Source organism: Peromyscus californicus, unplaced genomic scaffold, assembly GCF_007827085.1.
Source record: "Peromyscus californicus insignis strain IS unplaced genomic scaffold, ASM782708v3 Scaffold_14__1_contigs__length_90479793_seg_1, whole genome shotgun sequence".
Lineage (NCBI taxonomy): Eukaryota > Metazoa > Chordata > Mammalia > Rodentia > Cricetidae > Peromyscus > Peromyscus californicus.
In genome coordinates, this window is record NW_026294435.1 from 3,174,080 (window position 1) to 3,197,974 (window position 23,895).

Consider the following 23,895-nt stretch of genomic DNA (forward strand, 5'->3'; position numbering starts at 1 on the left):
CTAGCTAATCACAATTATTGATTTTTTTTTTTTTTTTTTTTTTTTTTTTTTTAGAAAACTGCCTTTATTCTATTAGTTGGAAAAACTAACTGGTACAGAAAAAAAGGTTAGCCATCCAGAGAGAAGAGAAAACCTCCCTTGCCACCCTTAAGTACTGGTGGCTCCTCTGGGAGGCGACTTGGATACAGTGTGGATAAAGGAGCACTGTGACTTAGAGAGAGCTAGACCCTGGAGTCCAGGTGAGAAAGGTCATGCCACCTCCAAGGAGTAACTGCCTCAGGCGAGAAACCAAAGTCCTATTTACTTAGTCCTATCTGGAAAGGGGTACTGGGATGATATAGGATTGAATAGCAAAGATATGGCCATATTTTGTTAGAGAGAGTGAACAAATGGAAATTTTAAAAATGAAATTTCCATCTGACTTTATTTCCAAATACACTTTCTTAAAAAAGAAAACAAACAAGCCAACAAACAAAAACAAACCAATACACTGTCTGTGGGAATGACAAATATCAGTATTAGGAAATCCAATTATACAAAAATACTACATCTAGTCTGGAGTAGACACATTTTATTTTTGGTAACATACATTGAGTGGTTCTAATTACACAGTAACTACACGTAACTAACATGACAGCACAGAACGGTAACTCTGCCACCGCTGCGTGCACTTGGGCCTTTCTGGCTGAGCAAGTTTTCTAACTGTCGTGCTAGACACCCCATCAACGACTGAGGGATCTGGATGCAGAGAGCCATGGCCAGGCCCCGGGTGGAGCTCTGGGAGTCCACACGGCTAGGCCCCAGGTGGAGCTCCGGGAGCCCAATTAGCGAGAATGAGGAGGGTGTATATGAGCGAGAATTGTTGAGACCAAGGTTGGATAAAGCACAGGGACAAATAGCCAAACGAATGGAAACACATGAACTTTGAACCGATGGCTGAGGGGTCACCAACTGGATCAGGCCCTCTGAATGGGTGAGACAATTGATTGGCTTGATCTGTTTGGGAGGCATCCAGGCAGTGGGACTGGGTCCTGTGCTCATTGCATGAGTTGGCTGTTTGAAACCTGGGGCCTATGCAGGGTCGCTTGGCTCGGCCTGGGAGGAGGGGTCTGGACCTACCTGGACTGAGTCTACCAGGTTGATCTCAGTCTGAGGGGGAGGCTTTGCCCTGGAGGAGGTGAGAATGGGGGGCGGGCTGGGGGGAAGGGGAGGGGTGGGAGGGGGGGAGAACAAGGGAATCCGTGGCTGATATGTAGAACTGAATTGTATTGCAAAATAAAAATAAAAAAAAAGAAAAGAAAAGAAAAAAATCTTTACAGTAAAACAAACAAACAAAAAATTTTCAAAAAGCTGGATGCCTTCCTCAGAGCTCTGCCAATGGGATCTGTTAAGGAGTAAAGCTCAGAAGTAGTGACTCACCAGAGTTCCTTCCAGATGAGAGGCAGGGCATGTTAGTTATAAAGCAGTTACAGCCTATTTCACAAAAGTTACCAACTATTTCTTTCTAGAAAGAAGCAAGAAGTTAAGAACTTCTTTGCCTTAGCGCCTGGTGTCAGGTGGAGAGCAGAGAGGCTGTGAGAGCAGTGTCAGAAAGACCCTGGCGGGGCAGACAGGTCGGACGTCAGTAATAATTATGGCTGGCTTCTAAATACTGGTAGCAAGATGACTTCTGATTTGTAATCTTAGATAAATTACTGATGAATGAAAAGGCCAGTAATCATACACTAAGATTAATAAACAGCACTTCGAAATTAGCCTCATGAGGGCTGTGCTTGCACAAGGCTTCACAAAGCACCCAGATTTTTCTTCCCACGTCTGGCTTGCAGAGCAGCTCTCGTGGCCATTTCAAAAACCTCGCTCACTCCATCTTTGGTCTTTGCTGGACACTCCATGTACCCCAAAGCGCCAATCCTGTTTGACGTATTTCTGCCTTCTTCAGGTTTTACCGGCTCCTGCTTCATGTTGGCTAACTCTCGTCTTGTGTGCTCATCATTCCGAAGATCCTTCTTGTTCCCAACCAGGATGATGGGCATATTGGGACAGAAATGTTTGACTTCAGGAGTCCATTTTTCTGGGATGTTTTCTCAACTATCAAGGCTGTCGATGGAGAAACACATCACTATAACATCAGTGTCTGGATAGGAGAGAGGCCTTAGGCGATCATAATCTTCCTGTGTCCCACAAAGCCAAATCCACCTGTATTCCACCCACTTGGATATCTGCCACATAGTTTTCAAACACTGTGGGCACATAAAGCTCTGGGCATTAGTCCTTGCAGAAGGCTATGAGCACGCATGTCTTACCACAAGCTCCATCACCAACATTCACCAGTTTCTTCCTGATGGCAGCCATCACTTACAATGGGTCTGAAAAACACACAGCTTCTGTGACAGTGGTTGTACAAAGTACCTGGAAGCTCTCAGATGCAGGGCTCAAGGCGACGATTCTGAGTCCGGCCTCTCCGCAATCAGGACGAGACAGGAACGGCAGCTCCGCGGGAGACCGCGGACTGAGGAGAAAACCGACTGAGGACAGCCCCGATTACTGATTTTTATTAGATTTCTAAATCCATGTTCACAAATCTATATTATGAGAAACACTACATATTTAAGTTTTTTATTGTTATTGTTTACAGGTCATCTTTAAAAACGGACACATTAAAATATTTATTTTCCTTTTTATGGCTAGATTTTAATTATTCAAAACTCTTAGCACAATTAAACCACAAAATGAAATAGGGTGTAGAAATAGGGTTTGCTGTTTATGCTATGAAATATATTTCAAAAACCACTCTTCTCTGCTGAGTAGTATTCCATTGTGTATATGTACCACATTTTGTTTATCCATTCTTCAGTTGAAGGGCATCTGGGTTGTTTCCATGTTCTGGCTATTACAAACAATGCTGATATGAACATAACTGAACAAGTGCTCTTATGGTGTGGTTGAGCATTTCTTGGGTATATGCCCAAGAGTGGTATAGCTGGATCTTGGGGGAGATTGATTCCCAATTTTCTAAGAAAGCGCCATATTGATTTCCAAAGTGGTTGTACAAGCTTGCATTCCCACCAGCAGTGGAGGAGAGTTCCCCTAGCTCCACATCCTCTCCAGCATAAGGTGTCTTCAGTGTTTTTGATCTTAGCCATTCTGACAGGCGTAAGGTGGTATCTCAGAGTTGTTTTGATTTGCATTTCCCTGATGATTAGGGATGTTGAGCAGTTCCTTAAATGTCTTTCGGCCATTTGAGTTTCCTCTGTTGAGAATTCTCTGTTTAGCTCTATAGCCCATTTCTTAATTGGACTGTTGGGCATTTTGATGTCTAATTTCTTGAATTCCTTATATATTCTGGAAAAACAATGGCATCATGAGGTTTACAGACAAATGGATGGATCTAGAAAAAATCATCCTGAGTGAGGTAACCCAGACTCAGAAAGACAAACATGGTATGTACTCACTCATAGCAAGATACTAGACATGAAACAAGGATGACTTGTCTGCTACTCACATCACCAGGGAGGCTACCTGGAAAACAGGACCCCAAGAAAGACACAGGGATCACCCAATGACAGAGAAATGGAATGAGATCTACATGAACAGCCTGGACATGAGTGGCGGTAATGAAAGGCGAGGGTTGAGGGAAAGAGAGCTTGGGGGAGTGGGAGATCCCAGCTGGATCAACAACAGAGAGGGAGAACAAGGAATAGGAGACCATGGTAAATAAAGACCACATGAGAATAGGAAGAAGCAAAGTGCTAGAGAGGCCCACAGAAATCCACAAAGATACCCACACAACAGACTGCTGGCAGTGATCGAGAGACAGCCCGAACTGACCTACTCTGGTGATGGGATGGCCAAACACCCTAATTGTTGTGCTAGAAACCTCATCCAACTACTGAGGGATCTGGATGCAGAGATCCATGACTAGGCCCCGGGTGGATCTCTGGGAGTCCAATTAGCGAGAATGAGGAGGGTTTATATGAGCGAGAATTGTTGAGACCAAGGTTGGATAAAGCACAGGGACAAATAGCCAAATGAATGGAAACACATGAACTATGAACCAATGGCTGAGGGGTCCCCACTGGATCAGGCCCTCTGAATGGATGAGACAGTTGATTGGCTTGATCTGTTTGGGAGGCATCCAGGCAGTGGGACCAGATCTTGTGCTCATTGCATGAGTTGGCTGTTTGAAACCTGGGGCCTATGCAGGATTGTTTGGCTCGGCCTGGGAGGAGGGGACTAGACCTACCTGGACTGAGTCTACCAGGTTGACCTCAGTCTGTGGGGAAGGCTTTGCCCTGGAGGAGATGGGAATGGGGGGGGGTTGGGGGGAAGGTGAGGGGGATGGGAGGGGGGAGAACAAGGGAATCCGTGGCTGATATGTAGAACTGAATTGTATTGCAAAATAAATTAATAAAAAAAAAACACTCTTAACAACAAATCTGTCCTCATTTTATCAAAGAATCTACTTTTTCTCTTCAACTTAGATTTATTTGATATTTATATTCAATTAGTACACTTACTTGTAATAGATTAATCAGCTTCTAATATGTCCATATTAATTTTAACTTTAAAAAAATCCAGCATGGCTGAGTTGAGTATAAACCTTATCTGACTAATATCACAAAAGACAATCCACCTTCATGGAATGTAACAGCTTTTTGCACGATCATTGTTCAGAAGTGATTAGCCAAATGGCAGCATCCAGTGTTTGAAGGTGATAATGTGTTCAAACACAATTATTGAGGCATGTCAGTGGACATGTTTTAATCCCAACATTCAGAAGGATGAGGTAGGACAGAGAATTGTATGTTTCTGGCCAGTCTCCACTGCATACTGAAACAGCACCTCAAACAAACCTACCTACCCCCCTGGAACACATACTTTTTGTGTAGCACTGAGCATGGGGGCTTATAAGTTTATCCTAGCATTTGACAGACAGAGGCAGGTGGACATCTATGAATTTGTGGCCAGCCTGGTTTACCTATAGTGTTCCAGATCAGCCAGTGCCACATAGTGAGAGACAGTTTAAAAATCAAATGTGTAGGTAACTTGAAAGGATTTAGTGACAGCATTGTAGATATGGTTAGCCTTTAAATAAGAAAAATCCCAAACTGATTCTTAGAAATTAAAATGCAAAATTTATATGTTATTGTTTATGAGGTCATTTGTATTTCACTAACCATAGCCTTTTATTTGAACTGCCAAACAATTTTACAGTCTTTTCTAGGAAACAAATGGAACAGACTATACAAATGGACAGTTTCATGTTAAACAATTGGATTTAACTTGTTCTTTAAAGACAGATATTGACTAGCACAGCTTAAGATACTCAGAGAAAGTAGCAGTCAGATAATTACTGGATGTATGTTATGCTCACAATTGAATGTGAATGGGTCCATTCGCTAAGTAATCAGGGCTCCTGGAATTTCCAAAACAGAAGTCATCATAATTTAAGAGGTCATTGTCTAAATTCCAGAACAAGCCCATTCTTGTCCCATTCTATTTAGTTATTTACTTATTTAAATTTTATCATTTTCCATACCAACCACAGTTTCCCCTTCATTCTCCCTTCTCCTGCTCCCCCTTCCACCCCTCCAGCCTACCCCCATCCACTCCTCCATAAAGGTAAGGCCTCCCATAGAGAGTGGATAAAGCCTGGTGCGTTCAATTAAGGCAGGACCAAGCCCATCCCTGCTGGTCCTGGGAATGGGATAAAAATTATACCCCATTCTAATGTCTGTGACACAAGATCTATTAAATACTCAGAATTCGCAGGAATATAGTAAGCAGGTAAACCTTAGAATGTAAAAGATCCAGTACAGATAATTGACAAAAATTTGTAACAGGTCATGATTTCCAAACTTCCTTCAATAGAAAATAATATATCATGCTGTCCACACTATAGATTTTGTTCTCATTTTTATAATGTTTTCAGTGTAAAAATATAAAGATAAGGATATTATACATTATTTGGTATTGTTAAAAAATCAAACCACCGCTTGTAAAGGGGAGAGAAATTTTGTTCTGATGTTTCTTCTTCAACTAATAGAATTTGTAAAACATTTTATCCCCACAATCATTCAGAAGAGGATGCTGGCATTTGTAAGATGTATGCATGAAATACAAATTTATTATTTATTATGATAATGTGCACAGGGGACCCCAACTGGCTGAGCCAGGGTATTCCATGTGTGCAAAGAAATATGCCAGGCAGATGCAGTGGCGGGCGGTGACATGTCAACATTCTGTCATTCATAGCCAGGCACTGCATCCCCTTGGAGATAAGTTTTTTATAATAGAGACATGAAGTGAAAGGTGGGAAACAGAGAGGCAGAAAGAAAGAGGGAGAGAGAGCAGGGGGGAGACAGGTCGAAGATGCACACCTCATGGGAATGGGGGGCAGTCCTCTTTATTAAGCGGGCTATATGTAAGGACACTGGGCGGGTCTCCAAGGAGTGGGTTTCCAGGAGTCAGGCCAGAATGCTAACATTCCTCCATTTCGATTAGTATGAAAAGGTGAGTTATGGATAGTAAGTGGGGGAACAAGGGTGCTGAATTCTTGAGGCTGCTTCACACTGACAAATGCGAGTCACACATAGCAGGAGATCTCAGGTGTCTGTTCCTTGAAGAAGCTGGGAAGGCAGGTTGCAGCAATGTTGTTCCAGGAGATTGGGGGGAATGGCACGCCAGATCAGGAGTACAGAAGCTATGACATCTGCTGTTTCTCTGTTGGTCAGGTGGGAGATGTGAATCTGCAAAATATGCTCAAAACATGGGTGAGGTCAAAAATAGGCTCTGGAGATTGTTAGTTTTCATTGGAGCAGATTTCTTGATACAGTAGCAGAACTTTTCCCAGGAACCTGTAGGTATCTGTAAGACAGCTGGAATAGATATCCATGATCTAAATCAGTTTCTCAGAATGAATGCTAAGCAGAGCATTCACAGACAAGTTATATTTCTTCTCCTTTTTAGGACTTAATTGTGCTGTTGGCTATCTGCAGGAAACATTTCAAAGTCAGTTTCTGCTTCATCATAGTTCTACTTAGTAAGAGAAAAGTGGACATCCAATATCTCTTTTATCACCTTGAAATGTGTACCAGGAAAGGCAATATTGCCACTAATGGTCACCTTTGCCTGACCTCTGTGAATGCAACACAGTGAATCATGAATGATTTTAAGTGCTTACCATGAGAACCCTTTCAGCCACCACAGAAGCAGAGAAGCTCCAACCCCTTGCCACATTTCCTCCCCTTATAATTATCACATGAACTATATTTAATGATTGACATGTTTAATCGCTGTTAAATTTAAATCAGACAAAGGTTTCTTCAATAAGGTAATTTCACCTTTTTGTTTTCTGAGTGTATTTCACTTTTAATGTTGTTTAATAGAATTGATCCAGAAGTGGTTTTTTTTTTTTTTTTTTTTTTTTTTTTTTTTTTTTTTTTTTTTTTTTTTTCAGAAGTGGTTTTAAAGAGTGTGTTTGGGAAACAAGTTAGCAAACTGAAGTGAAATGTCTTTTCTCTAAAGGAAACATATGAGAACTATTACATTTTTTTTTGGAAAATAGAAATTTGATAGTTTCTCTAGTATCACTGAGTCTTGAAAGGCAATATTTTAAATTTATTTCTCTATGTTTCATTCTGAGAAAAAATATAGAATTTTACTGGTTTGAAATATTGTCAAAGAATAATAACTGAGGCTTCATTTATTTCAAATCTTTCTTGTTTATTTTCACCATTAAAAATAACTTCTAAGCTACATTATTTTATAGCAAAATTAAGACAACTTAAGTTTACAATTTCATGCAGGCATAATTTATATAACAACATATTGTTAATCTGGGCAATTTTAAAGTGCATGATTTGAAATTTTTATTATGTTTTCACATGAAACAACTATGTGTGTAATAAGAATAGTGGGCATATGAACAGAAGTTCCTCAAAACCTTATTTGTTTCCTCTCTCCCACCCTTCCTCATATGTCAACTTTCTTCCTCACCTCCTATTGTAAAATATTATTTTAAGGTGTGTTACATTTGTTTATGCTGTGGGACATTTGCTTGTGGGACATGATGCAAAGATTTGTTGCATTCTTTTATGTTGCATTTGTTTAACTCTGTGAAGCTGTGTTACTGTGCCTGTCTAGAACATCTGATGGTCTAATAAAGAGCTGAACTGCCAACAGTGAGGCAGGAGAAAGAATAGGCAGTGCTGGCAGGCAGAGAGAATAAATAGAAGGAGAAATATGGAAGATGAAAGAAGAAAGATCAAGAGAACAAGGAGAGGAGAATGCTAGGGGCCAGCCACACATTCACATAGCCAGCCATGGAGTAAGAATAAAAGGAAGATATACAGAAGTAAGGAAAGGAAAAAGTCCAGAGGCAAAATGTAGATGGGATAATTTCAAGATAAGAAAAGCTGGCAAAAAACAAGCCAGGCTAAGGCCAGGAATTATAATTAAAGATAAGCCTCCTTGTATGATTTATTTGGAAGCTGGGTGGAGGGCCTCCCAAAAGAGCAAAAACAATCAACAACAATGTTGGATCATTAGAAATTAATTTACATTTTAAATAACTGGAATCATGTCTTGGATTAATTTTTTGGTTTTGGTCAGGCTTTTTTTTTTTTTGGTGTAGAGTTCATTTTCTCCTTTTCTTTTTCCTTTTCTTTTTTTCCCTACTTTGTATAATTATTTTTAGTATCTTAAATAAATTTGCTGAGAACTTTTATGTATAAGTTGTTTGGATATGCATTATTAATTATTTTTTATGTTATTATTTGAAATTTGTACTTGTAATCCAATACCATTTTTGATATTTTATTTTGAAGCACTGTGTTGATGTAAAAATATTAGTAATTTTATTTATTGGTGATGAATTAACTTTTTAAAATCTTTTTAGCTACAGAAAATATTTTTCATATAAACTATTATGATTATGGTTTCCCCTTTCTCAACTCCTCCCAGATCCTTTCCACCTCTCCCACACACAAATACATACATTCCTTCTCTCTCTTTCATTGTAAAACCTATAAACATCTAATAACAATAATAAAATTGCATAAAACAAAAACAATGAACCAGGATAGTATAAAACAAACAAACAAACAAATAGAAGAAAAAAAAGAGTCAAAGGAAAAACCTAAAAAGCAGATATAGACAAAAAGACACACACACTCACACAAAAAGAAATCCTCCCCCATAAAAACCCTCAAAACTGACAATCATAAGATATAAGCAAAAGACATGTCTTAGTGTTTTATTCCTGTGGAGAGGCATTACAGCCACAGAAACTCTTACAAAGGAGAACATTTAATCGGGCTGGCTCACAGTTCAGGGTTTGTTCCCTTCCTGTCATGGCACACAGTCAGACAGAGTGCTGAAAGAGCTGAGTTCTGTATCGGGATCAGCAGGCACCAGGAGGAGGTGAGAGACACTGGGCCTGGATTGGGTCTCTGAAATGTGAAACCCCAACCCCAGTGACCTACTTCCTCCAACAAGACCACAACTACTCCAACAAGGCCTCCACATTTCAATCTTTTCAAATAATGGCACTCCCTATGAGCCTATGTCACCATTTCCATTGAAACCACCACAACCTATAAGATTTAAAAGAAATGACTTTATGTTCATATTACGATCAATCTATGTGAGTCTATTTAATAGGTAAAAGGGATTCATTAAGATATAAATTGAGGAAATACACTCACAAATATAAAATGGAGTAAACAGCCGAAGTTGTCTTCTGATCTGACTAGGATCAAATCTACCTTGCAGGCAGGAGCAGGGAGATGGGGCATTGATCTTTCTCCCTCTCCTTTTTGGATGTCACGTACAACAGCAGGAAGCACCACCTCCTTTGGGCCCTATAGCCCAAGGTCATGGGCAGAGCAAACACCACTACATTTTCCTCTTTTGTCTAAATAAGAAGGTTCTAAACTTCAAGCAACTATATACAATTGCTATGAGACAATGCTCTTGTAAACAGATTTAATAAAATGCTGACTGTCCAGTAGCCAGGCAGGAAGTACAGGTGGGGTGAGCAACTAGGAGAATTCTGGGAAGAGGAAGGCTGAATCAAGAGTCACCAGACAAGCCGGGTGGTGGTGGCACACGCCTTTAATCCCAGCACTCGGGAGGCAGAGCCAGGTGGATCTCTGTGAGTTCGAGGCCAGCCTGGTCTCCAAAGCGAGTTCCAGGAAAGGCGCAAAGCTACACAGAGAAACCCTGTCTCGAAAAACCAAAAAAAAAAAAAAAAAAAAAAAAAAAAAGAGTCACCAGACAGATACAGAGGAGGCAAAATGACAAGGTAAAACTGAGAAAAGGGACCAAGCCACATGGCTAAACAAAAATAAGAATTATGGGTTAATTTAAGTGTAAGAGCTAGTCGGTAATGAGCCTGAGCTAATGGCCAAGCAGTTATAATTAATACAAGCCTCTGAATGATTATTTTATAAACAACTGTGGGACCACGGGGCCAGGCAGGACCATGGGGCCAGGCAGGACTGGAGGAAAACTTCCAGCTATATACAATAAAAATGATTATCAAGTCCTGTCCAGGAAAAACAAAGGGTAGTAACATAAACAAAAATGGAACTACAACCAACAAGAATAACATCAAACAAGAAAAACATGCTGAATGTCCAGAATATAGGTAAATGGCAAATTACTGAGATTATTCCAATAGCTGTCCTATCTTGACAATTCTAACTCTAGTACTAATATCTTCTAGCTAATATACAAGAAGATTATACCTGTAACTATCTAGTCTTCAACTCCATCAAAGACTTGAGAAGGAACATAATAATACCTCAGGAAACAGAAAATACAAGCAAGCAATTTCTGAAATTCTTGTGAGAATAGACAGAGACAGCTGGCAGTTTGGATAGTCACCTAAAATTTTTCAGCATCATTGGGGCATCCAATTTGGCTATAGGCCTAGAATATCTGACAGACCATTTGCAGAAGCAGGAATTTTGAAAGACCAACTTACCTGTCTTGGCAGAGTTTAGTAGTCACTTTTCCTTGTGCCCTGCTTGTCTGAAAAGGACAGTGTTCATACTTTCAGCAGTTGAGACCAGGGCAGTTCTTTGCTGAGCAGGCCATTTTGTACCAAGAAGACAGAGATCCTGCCTGCCAAGTGATAGGACTAAAGGCATGTGATAACATTGCAAGACTTCTGTGTTATGGCTGGATTTTTCCTCTAATCTCCAGGTAAGCTTTATTTATTAAAGCACAAATAAAATATCACTACATTTCAGCACAAATAAAATATCACCACAATTGCTAGTAGTCTAAGGTGGGGTGATCCTTGTGGATTCCCGGGATCTTCCCTAGCACAGTTTTTCCCTGTTCCCTTGATGTCTCTCCTGGCAATGGGATCAGGATCCATCCCTGCTGCATGAGCAGGTTTTTTGAAGCCCAGTGCCTATGTGTGATACATTGCACAACCTTGGTTCAAGGGGAGGGGCTCAACTGAATGTACCAGGCTCTGCTGACTCCTTGCCTTGGAGGAGGTGGGGATGGGGTGGCGGTGGGTTGGTTGGAAGTCTGGGGGCAGGAGGAGGGAGGAGGGGGCAACTGTGGTTGGCATGTAAAATTAACAGAAAATTTCTTAATAAAAAAATTAAATGCCATGTTCTCTAGGTCTATGAATTGTGTGAAGATTACCGGTCCATCTGACATATGTTTCTGTCAATCTGGAGAACCTGACTAACATAACTAGAGACATGACAAGCATGGTGACTATAGCTCTGTGAGTCTTCTCTACCTAAATAACCTAAGGACTAAGGCTTCTCATTAACAAGGTGAACAGTCTGTAAACAAATGTACCATATAAGAATAATGACCTCAAAATTGCGACAATACACAAAATATCGTAAACAGAGGTAGAAATGTATAGTACAATATGCAATATGACAACAGTGTCCTTAATATATATCAATGTACAAAGTATCTTAACCAGAGTAAGATCATATATACAGTATGATAAACATAATATTACATTTGTATCAATACACAAAATATTTTAAAGAAGAGTAAGAATATGTGTACAATAAAGCATATATAGATGTGTTTTTGTATCAATATACAAATTGTCTTAAATAGAAATACAAGAATAGTTTACATATGTATTAAATATATAAGAATCCATATCAGTGCAAATTATACAAGACTGATAGTTTGCTAAATCAATTTACTAGTAGATAATATAATTTACCTTAATATACTATACCTATACATTCCCTTTTTTCTTTTCTAAAGGAGAATATTGAGCCTAAATCTTATTGTTCCACCCACAAACCTATAACCTCTCATCCATAACCCTGAGAAAAATGAAATCTTTGGGAGTGGGGCATCTTATTCTTAGAATTGTGGGGTCCTGTAAGAAAGCATAGGTAGTTAGGTCTCAATAGGGCTAGGCATAGAGTATACAGCCAGTCTCAGAGTAATGGATAAGATTATCTGAGATTCTGGCTAGAAGTGTAGTATGATGGACCATCTCATCTTATTACTGTCATGAATAGTTTTCAGTACCAAGCTGATCACTGAGTAATGTTCTTAGTTGTAATGACATCACTCTGGACCAAGTAGAGTCATTGTGGGGCCCCATCTTTCTTCTGGAGACTTCAGAGATTGCTATTAGGAAGAGTTATTTTCCACTGTGGAAAACTTAAACATTATTAATATCAAAATGGAAAGTTTGGATTTAAAGATGACATGACATATAAGGAAGGATTCTGAGAAATCAAGAACAAGCGTGGAGAGAAATAGATTCTTGATAACAACGGTCCTTAGATTATTGTTTTTCTTCTGTCTCACACCAATTGGCTCTTCAGATATGGGTGTCAATTATTATGATCAATCCACGTAAGTCTATTTAATGGGTAATAGGGATTTTTTAAGATATAAATTGAGGAAATACACTCACAAATACAGAACAGAATAGACAGCTGAAGTTGTCCACTGATTTGACTGGGAACAAATCCACCTCACAGGCAGGAGCAGGGAGATGGGGCATGTGACCCTTCTCCCTCTCCTTTTAAGAGTTCATATGCAATGGCAGAAAGCATGCCTCCTTCAGGTCCTATAGCCTAAGGTCATGGGTGGAGCAAATAGCACTAACTGTTCGTTTTGTGTTGGCCATCTGCTGCTGGGCATGGGGCCTGCCCTTTATAGTGGTTTTATTAGTGAGAATTATTAAGAATTAACATTTTAATAATGATGGAATTTTTTTACTCATACCTGAAAATAATTTTGTATTTATTATATATCCTATGGTGCATAAATACACAATCTGCTGAGTTGTTTAATGTTGTTCATATGTACATGTGTTAAGGGTAGACCAATTGGGATTGGACAATGTATCAGAGGATTTATCCCTACAGAAAACTGACTTCAAGTATTACAAGTCTGGAGAGGGAGAGAGAATTGCAAATATAGCTATAAGCCCAGTACAACTTTGGAAAGCATTTCATTCCATGTGAGAAATTGTTCCATCAAAAGTCTGTGCTTATGCAGCTATTCAAGGGCGAGGTGAAATTTGTATAATTGCCTTTTCTAAAGTTTACAGTTGTCAGACATTGAAAACTGACTTCCACCATTGCCTCAAGGAGTTTGCTCATTCTTATTCAAACTCTATTGATAACTGATATAGACCACTTGGAATTTTCTAGTAGCTCATGATTCTATGTCATTTTGTCTCTGTATATGTTTTTTCATATTTAATTTATTTTCTTTTTCTTCTTATTTTTATTTTTGAGATAGGGTCTTCTGCAAAGCCCTGGCTGTCTTGGCACTCACTATGTAGACAAGGATGACTTTGAACTCACAGAGATCGACCTTCCTCAGCCTCCCAAGTGCTGGAGTTGAAGGCATTCAGCATTTGATTATACGAACTATATCTAAATTTTAACTGATGTTGGTGGATCACCATTGTCTGTGAGAAGGAAGACATGCTTGATTTTTAAGGAAGAATCATATGGTAACATGAAGTAATTTAGGTAAGACATGACATCTATGAAACTAATTTTATCTCTCATAGTACAAGTTATCTAGCATTGTTACTAGAATGTGTTTCACACTTGTGTTTTAATGATGATTTAAAACAGATACTTAACTTTTTCTAATTTTTCTATTATGGTAAATATGCTTTAGTATCTAATAAATGATTGGATATAAACATTAATTCAGTTAAACCAATCAATATCAAATATTAATCTTCAAGCATGCTGTGTGTGTAATCACAGAAGAGAGATGCTGGGTCAGCAGATGTTCCCACTGGCTTTCATGTTACACTCTTAGGTTTTCCTATCTTGTCATATCAATGTTTCCCATTGGAATCTAGCATTGGAGGGACCAGCATTCTCTTAGCTTCACCTCAAGTGAAGTGAGCCACTGTTCGTGAGCAGAAATGTGTAGTCATGATGACACATGAGTAGACAAGTCTTCCAAATCTTGTCTGTCCAGTTTTCACCATTCCATAGTCTTTACATAAAATATCAAATGCAACGTCAGTTTTAATCTAGTGACAAATAGATTACATAGAAAAACAGACCTTAAAATGTAAAGTGTTGTGGAATAAAACAATCTGACTAGATTTTTTGTTGTTGCAAAGTTTATTTGTTGCTAGGTTTAGCTGTCCATTTTGTTTTAATAATATATCTTCTAATGCCATCTCTTCTATGTTTATCTTATACATGGTATTTTTCTACCTTTAGAAAATTTATTTTTGAACTTAAAATATATTTTAGATAATATGCCACAGACTTATAGTAACTTTTAATGTTCTTGGTAATTACTTATCAAAATTTCTTGGCTGTATTGAATTAATTAATATTATTACATGTCATATTTTTTTCATTTTTTGTATGCCAAGTAAGTTTGTATTAAATGTCACATTCTATGCAGTTTTGCATTGCAGATATTGAATACTCCTATAACATTTATTGAGTTTGCTCTGGAACAAAGCTAACTTGCCTGGAAATAATTTGATTATTTCAAGTATTACTTTATGGTTTTACTTATGGTTTAAAAACCACCTTTGATTGAGGAGCTTTTATGACTGCTGACTAAGGAACTCTTTAGGATGCCCTGAGCTTTTATTGCTCTTTTCCTTCCTGAAGCTGGTTCTTCCTTGCCTTCATCATTCCTTTATGCCTTTTGCAATCAATCACGCACCGATCCTGTAGCCAGGCACTCTGCACCTTTCATCTGCCTTCTACCTTGTCCTTTTCTTCTTTTTAATTCTCCCAGTGAGCTATGTCATCCTGCTCTCTCCACATTGTCTGCCATCTACTCAATAGAGAGGACTAGGCTTGTGCTTCCTTACAAAGTGCTAGCCTTGTAATTCCATCCAAGAGGTAATCTTGGAAAATCAGAGGTCTTAATTCACTGTGTTTTTTCTCCAGGGAACAAATTTCTACCTTGTTTGATAAGCATTGTTTTATATTTATTATTACTTATTATATTTTTCTGTGTAACTGCAGTTGATTTAGAAGAGAGGGTAAATACAATTCCTACAATACTACTTATTAGTTGTAAGTACCAAATTCATAGATAAAGTTACTGTTTGTTTAATTTGAAAGCTAGAAGTTGGCTCCATTACAAGTATTATAGTTTTAGAGTTACACAAAATGCCCAGCTACTTTTTCCTCTTTCATACAGCTCTGAATATTTAGCATAGGATGTGATGTCACTAACAGGGGGTGAGTGTTCCCATCTTAGTTCATTTGATTAAAATAATCCATTGCTAACATGTGTACTTAATCAAGACAGATTTTTCTGTGAATCTTTTACTGAGCTTTTCTTCCTAGGTGTTTCTAAGTGTGTTGACAGTTCAAACTACCACAATACTCATCCAAAAATGCTACCTTAGAAGCAAAATTTTCAAATTTATATTAATACCTTCACCCAGACAACTACCAAGATGTTTGGGATAAAATGCATTGTTGTTTAAACATTTTGAATAAATATGAATATCATAAGGGTTTACATCTAATACACTGTAATGTATATAATCATTATTATAGTACAACCTTTTACATGCTATTAAATCTAATAATTTTCTCATTTATGTTATTTTAAGTTTAATTTTGTGATGTGACCTAATATAGGTACCATTATTATGTAGAGGTAAAAATTTGGACATTTTTAGAATTTTATATAATGACATTGTGACAGATGTGAAGTAGCAGGCCAGACACCTCATGACATGATAACTCAATGTCAACACTCTACTGACCCTAATAAAGGAGAACACAAAAAACAAAAGATCATCAAGCAGGATGTCACATTCAGCTTATAACAGATATCGTACAGTCACTAGTGACTGTGAAGTGTACTAAGCCCATGATGTATTTACAAAGTGACTGATATGTGTGTTGACAGGTATCAGCAGATGTCAGCTTACCTGGGGCAAAGTGAGGATGAGAATCAGGAGTTTCTGTAGCTCTGACCATTTATCATCTATCACACCCATTATTTAACTAAACTAATCAAAAAATACTCTAGAATAAGCATTGGTATATAAATTAACAATTTAGAATTCATTTTAAATTGCAAAGAAATAATTGAATGTATATAAATTATGAAATTATAAGATTTATAGTGGGATAAATAATAAAATATCTTTAAAATCATGATCAAAAACCTTCAGTGGAATTGGGAATATGGTTCAGCAGGTTTAGTGATTGCTGGACAAGCATAAAGACTGGACTTTGCATGCTCAGAACCCAAGGATGTTCTGGATAGGCATGGCAGTTTGCCATCAATTTCAGACTTGCAAGACAGGGAGAGGGAATCCTTGCAACGAGATAGCTAGCATAATCACCAAACTCTGATTTAATGAGAGTTCATATCTTAGCTAGTAAAGTAGAAGAACAATAGAGAAAAATCCCTGACATCAACTCAGCTTTCCACAGGCCCACATACACATGAACACACATACACAAACATGCATACTTACAGGTATGAGTACTTGAAACAGTCAGATGGAAAAGAAATAAACCAATAAAAACTTTAATTTAATAATATAATTAAAATTTTAATTATATAATGAATTACCTGAAGTTGAAGCATATCATTTAATATTTAGTATATTTGATACATTAGGATGGATACCAGAAACATAGGATATTGATTATAGGATAAAATATTCTGTCAAAATCTGTTTCCACCCCCTTTGCTTCCTTTTATGATGCTATAAAAAAGCATGTAAAACCCTGTGCTCTCTCTCAGATCATGGCCTTGAAATCTACTCTATAACCCTTTCATCCTAATAATGAAGGAAGAGCTATTTTCTCACAATACGCTCAAGAGTTTTAGGTCTTAACACCTAACACATAACACATTGCCAACAACTGAGTTTTGGAGAAAACATGTCCAAAGCAGTACTTAGACACTGCTTACCTGGATGAACTTAGACAAATTAGTTAGAGAACATTGACTACTCTTCCAATAGACCTGGGTTACTTTTGAAGAACCAACCTGGCTGCTAACAACCACCTGTAACTCCAGTTCAAAGGAGGATCAATCGCCCTCGTCTGGCCTCCTCAGGCACGCATGTGCAACACGAATTGCTAAATGGTCATATTAATAAAAAACCTGGGGCCAGATATTGGTGTAAAAACTGAGAGATCAGAGGACTAGAAGAAGCCACAGCCAACCTCACCAATCCTGTTTCCTCAAACTGGAAGCCTCTGAGTCCTCATCCAAAAATGTCTCTGCTGAACTGCTGCTAAAAGGCCTCTAGTTCCTGGTCCTCATGCCTTATAGCCTTTCTTCTTCCTGCCATCACTTCCTGAGATTAAAGGCATGCATCCTTCCCAAACAAAGACATGAGATCTCAAGTGCTGGGACTAAAGGTGTGTACCACCATGCTGGCTTTGTTCCCAGTGTGGCCTGGAACTCACAGAGATCCAGACGATTCTCTGCCTCCCGAGTTATAGAATTAAAGGCATGTGTACGACCACTCTCTGTCCTCTGTCTCTTCTGATCTAGTGGCTGGTTTTGTCTTCTGATCCCCAGGTAAGTTTTATTTGTTAGAACACAAATAAAATATCACCGCATGCATGGATATAAAAAAAAAAAAAGGTACTTGATCCAGCTGGAATCTCCCGCTCCCCCAAGCTCTCTTTCCCTCAACCCTCGCCCTTCATTACCCCCACTCATGTCCAGGCTGTTCATGTAGATCTCATCCATTTCTCTGTCATTGGGCGATCCCCGTGTCTTTCTTGGGGTCCTGTTTTCCAGGTAGCCTCCCTGGTGATGTGAGTAGCAGTCCAGTCATCCTTGTTCCACATCTAGTATCTTCCTATGAGTGAGTACATACCATGTTTGTCTTTCTGAGTCTGGATTACCTCACTCAGGATGATTTTTTTCTAGATCCATCCATTTGCCTGCAAACCTCACGATGTCATTGTTTTTCTCTGCTGAGTAGTATGGAACAAGGAATAGGAGACCATGGTAAATGAAGACCACATGAGAATAGGAAGAAGCAAAGTGCTAGAGAGGCCCACAGAAATCCACAAAGATACCCCCACAACAGACTGCTGGCAATGGTCGAGGGACAGCCCGAACTGACCTACTCTGGTGATGGGATGGCCAAACACCCTAATTGTCGTGCTAGAAACTCCATCCAATGACTGAGGGAACTGGAGGCAGAGATCCATGGCTAGGCTCCGGGTGGAGCTCTGGGAGTCCACTTAGCGAGAAAGAGGAGGGTTTATATGAGCGAGAATTGTTGAGATCAAGGTTGGATAGCACAGGGACAAATAGCCAAACGAATGGAAACACATGAACTATGAACCAATGGCTGAGGGGCCCCCAACTGGATCAGGCCCTCTGAATGGGTGAGACAGTTGATTGGCTTGATCTGTTTGGGAGGCATCCAGGCAGTGGGACCGGGTCCTGTGCTCATTGCATGAGTTGTCTGTTTGAAACCTGGGGCCTATGCAGGATCGCTTGGCTCGGCCTGGGAGGAGGGGACTGGAGCTGCCTGGACTGAGTCTACCAGGTTGATCTCAGTCCTCGGGGGAGGTTTTGCCCTGGAGGAGGTGGGAATGGGAGGTGGGCTGGGGAAAGGGGAGAGGGCAGGAGGGGGGAGAACAAAGGAATCCATGGCTGATACGTAGAACTGAATTGTATTGTAAAATAAAATTAAATTAAATTAAAAAAAACATAAAAAAAGTAAGGTGAGAGAATGCCAAAAGTTCAGATAGGTTGATGACCCACCAAACTCCCTCACACTCTCACTCTCTAGGTGTCTTCCAACACTATTCCCAGTCCCATACCCTCCTACTTTCCTTACTTCATCCTTCAAATGGGATGAGACTCCCTGCTCTACCAGAGACCATTCCAGTTGCCAGAATTCCAGTCCTCAAGTGGAAAAACCTTGCTCAGCCACTAGACACACTGACCAGAAGATCAGAGACAAAACAGAAATCAACCACCCAACAAAGACAAACTCAGAAATCAGCACCTAGACTTATGATTTCCCCAAACTCAGATGCCTAGAGGACAGTAAAAGAAAACAATCAACCACAGTCAAGGTAATATGTTACCACTGGAACCCAACTATTCTACTACAGCAGGCTCTAAATACTCCAAAATAAAAGGAGCACAAGAAAAAGGCCTTATAACCAATTTTATGATGATGACTAGGTCCTTATAGAAGAATTGTATCAATCCCTTAAAGAAATCATGGAAAACAATTGTGAAAACACAGCAACAAACAATTGGAAAAAAATGAATAAATCCTTGAAAGATTGCAAAGATAAAACATATAGTTGGAGGAAACCAATTAAAGTTTCAAGTCCTGAAAATGGAAATAGAAACAGTAAAGAAAATACACAAAAAAAATTTCGAAATGAAAAATCTAGGTAATCAAACAGGAACTACAGGAGCAAGTATCACTAATGAAATATAAAAGATGGAAGAGGGAATCTCAGGAATAGAAGATACAATAGAAAAAAATTATACAATAGTCAAAGAAAATGTTAAATCAAAACATTCCTGATACAAAAGATCCAAAAAATCTGGGACACAACGAGAAGGCCAAATCTAAGAATAATAGGAAGAGAAGAAGGAGAATATTCCCAGTTCAAAGACTCAGAAAATATTTTAATCAAAATCATAGAAGAATTTTTTTTAACCTAAAGAAAGAGATTGCTGTGGGATGGTCTGTTTGTCAAATGTGTTGCTGATTGGTCAATGAATAAATCACTGATTGGTCAGTGGCCAGGCAGGAAGTATAGGCGGGACTAACAGAGAGGAAAATTGAGAGAACAGGAAGCTGGGTGAGAGAGACACTGCCAGCCGCCATGATGACAAGCCACATGTGAAGATGCCGGTAAGCCACGAGCCACGTGGCAAGGTATAGATTAATAGAAATGGATTAATTTAAGCTGTAAGAACAGTTAGCAAGAAGCCTGCCATGGCCATACAGTTTGTAACCAATAGAAGTCTCTGTGTTTACTTGGTCGAGTCTGAGCTGCTGTGGGACTGGCGGGTGAGAGAGATTTGTCCTGACTGTGGGCCAGGCAGGAAAACTCTAGCTACAAGAGATGACTATAAAGGTAGAAGAAGCTTACAGAACACCCCTCAAAAAATGGACCCAAAATGGAAGTCCCCTCTCCATATAATAATCAAAACAGTAAATATGCAGAACAAAGAAAGAACATTAAAAGCTGCAGGGGAAAAAGAGCAACTAACACATAAACACAAACCTGTTAGCATTATATCTGACTTCTCAATGGACACTCTAAAAGCCAGAAGGGCCTGGACTGATAGATACCCTGTAGACCCTAAGATTTTATCAGAGATTACTGTACTCCAAAAACTTCAATCACTATAGAAAAAAAAGATATTCCATAATAAAGTCAAATTTAAGTAATATCTTACCACAAATCCAGGACTACATTAGGAAATAAAAGGAAAACTCTAAATCAAGGAGTTTAACTATACCCATGAAAGTACAGGGAACAAATAATCTCACATTAGCAAAGCCAAAAAAAGGAAAACACAAACACACACTACCACCACTACTACCACTACCACAACCACCACTGCAACTAGCAGTACCATCAATAACAGAAAGAAAAAGGATTTAACTGTCATTGGTCCTTGATATCTATCAATATCAGTTGACTCAATTTCCCAATAAAAAAGGTACAGATTAATAGACTAAATTCATAGACTGGATCCATCATGATGCATACCATAGACACACATCTACATCAAAGACAGATATTACCTCAGGATAATTGCTGAAAAAGTTTCTCTTTTTCTTTTCTTTTTTTTCAAGCAAATGGATCTAAACAGCAAGCTGGTGTAGCTATTCTAATGTCTAACAAATTAGATTTCAAATCAAAATTAAACAGGAGGGGAAGGGGAAAGAAACTTCATATTCATCAAAGGAAAAGCCCACCAAGATAATATTTAAGTTCTTATCATCTATATGCTAAATGGAAGGGCATGCAAATTTGTAAAAGAAACATTACCAAAGCTTAAATTGCACATTGACCATCACACATTGATAGTGAAAGACTTTAGTAATTCACTCTCACCAACAGAGAGATCACCCAGACAAAATCGAAATACAGTAATATTGGAGCTAACAGACATTAGAAACCAAATGGACCTAATAGATATGTACAAAACATTTCTCCCAAACCAAAAGAATATACTCTGCATAGCACCTCACAGAACTTTCTCCAAAATTATTCACAAAGAAAGTCTCAACAGATACAAGAAAATTGAAATAAGGTGCTGCATTGTATCAGACTATCACAGATTAAAACTATTTTTCCAGATCAGCAGAAAAGCAGAAATTCTACAATCTCATGGAAACTGAAGAACACTTTACTTAATGACTATTGGGGCAAGTCAGAAATAAAGAAAAAAATTAAACCTGGGTGATGGTGGCACACACCTTTAATCCCAGAACCTGGGAGGCAGAGGCAGGCAGATATTTGTGAGTTTGAGGCAGGTCTGGTCTACAGAGTGAGTTCCAGGACAGTCAGGGCTACAAACTGAGACTCTATCTTGAAAAACAAAATAAAACCAAAATAATAATGATGATGATGATGATGATGATGATGATGGTGATGAAGAAGAAGAAAAAGAAAAAGGAAGAAAGGAAGAAAGGAAATTAAAGACTTCCTAGAACTCAGTGAAAATTAATGTACATCATAATCAAAATTATAGGTCAAAGGAAAGCTTTACTAAGAAGAATTCATAGCACTAAGTGCCTACATTAAGAAATTGGAGAGATCTCATACTAACAACAGCAAACCTGAAAACCCTAAAATGAAAATTAGCAAGCTCACCTAAGAGGAGTAAATGGGAGGAAATAATTAAACTAAGGGTTGAAATCAATGAAATAAACCCAGATTGATCCAGACCCAGAAGATAAACACGGTGTGTACTTACTTGTAAGTGGATATCAACTGTTAAGTCAGTCTACAACCCACAGACCCAGAGAGGCTGAGTGTCAAGGAGCACCAAAGAAGAGATGCATGACTCTCGCTTGGAAAGGAAAATGGAATGGATTTTACAGGTGGACTCAGGGCAGGTGGAGATGGGAACAGGAGTGATGAGGGGAACGGGGAGATAGAGGTAGACAATACTAGGAGAGACAACTAGAACTGAAGGAAGTTTGTTGGGGGGCTGTGTTGTGCAAACAGTCCAGTAGAAACTCTTAGGATTCTATGAGGGTGATTCTGGTCAGGTCTCCTAGTAACGGTGGATTTGGTGCCTGAACCAGCCTTTCTCTGTAGTCAGGCAAAGCTTTGAGAGTTGAGACTGGTACCCCAACCAAGCCCCAAAAACTTAGGCCTGAAATCATTCTCCTGCAAGATGCACTGGGGCAATAGAAAAATGAAGGGTCTAGTTTGAGACCCACACCACTAGAGGGAGTCCATGCCCAAACCTGCTTGGATAGCTCAGAGACCCATGATAAATAAATAAATCAATAAAATGATTTCAAAAACATTCTTATAATTGTAGATCAGTGCCTTGACAATTTGTCACCAAGAGGATACAATGGGCACCTGATGGAAACAGATACAGAGGTCCACAGCCAAACATTTTGCAGAGAGAGACCCCAAGTTAGATCTTAATCTGGTCCTTCCATTTGGAGCTTGAGGAACCCCATGGAAGAGAGGGGAGGAGGAAATATAGGAGATATAAAGGTCACGGATACCAGGAGAACATGGCCCACAGACTTCAATCAAGTAGGCCACATAGGTGTCCACAGAGCCTGAAGTGGCAATTAGAGACCCTGCATGGGTCTGCACTAGGTCCTCTACATATATACTATGGTTGTTAGCTTGGTGTTTTTGAAGGACTCCTAACATATCCATATGAATATGGTGGAGGTATTTCTGACTCTTTTACTTGTTCTGGAGACCATTTTCTTCCTACTGGGTTGCCTCATTTAGCCTTGATATGAGGGTTTGGGGCTAGTCTAATTGCTTATTGTTACGCTGTGTTCAATGGATATCCCTGGGTGGCCCTGGGTGGCCTGCATTTTTCTGAAAGGAAATGGAGGTCAGTGGACCTGGGAGAGCAGAGAGGTAGGATGGGGGGATTTATAGGAAAAATAGAGAAGAGGAAACTGTGGTCAGGGTGTAATGAAAACAAAAAATAAAAATTAAATTTAAAAAGAAAAGAAATTGGTCACTAAATACCATTTGAACCCTCAAAAACCAGTGAACAAAACTCAAAAAATATTTTTAAAAAAATATTTAAAGTATTTGATAAATTCTAGCATGCCTTTAATTCCAGCACTCGACAGGCAGAGCCTGGCAGATCTCTATGAGTTCGAGGCCAGCCTGAGCTACCAAGTGAGTTCCAGGAAAGGCACAAAGCTACACAGAGAAACCCTGTCTTGAAAAA

General features: G+C 39.0%; 1 pseudogene; it reads right to left on the reverse strand.

The window, feature by feature from the left end:
* Nucleotides 1-1,808: 1,808 nt before the first annotated feature.
* Nucleotides 1,809-2,352, reverse strand: LOC128109264 (ras-like GTP-binding protein O-RHO; annotated as a pseudogene).
* Between the last annotated feature and the right edge of the window lie 21,543 nt (nucleotides 2,353-23,895).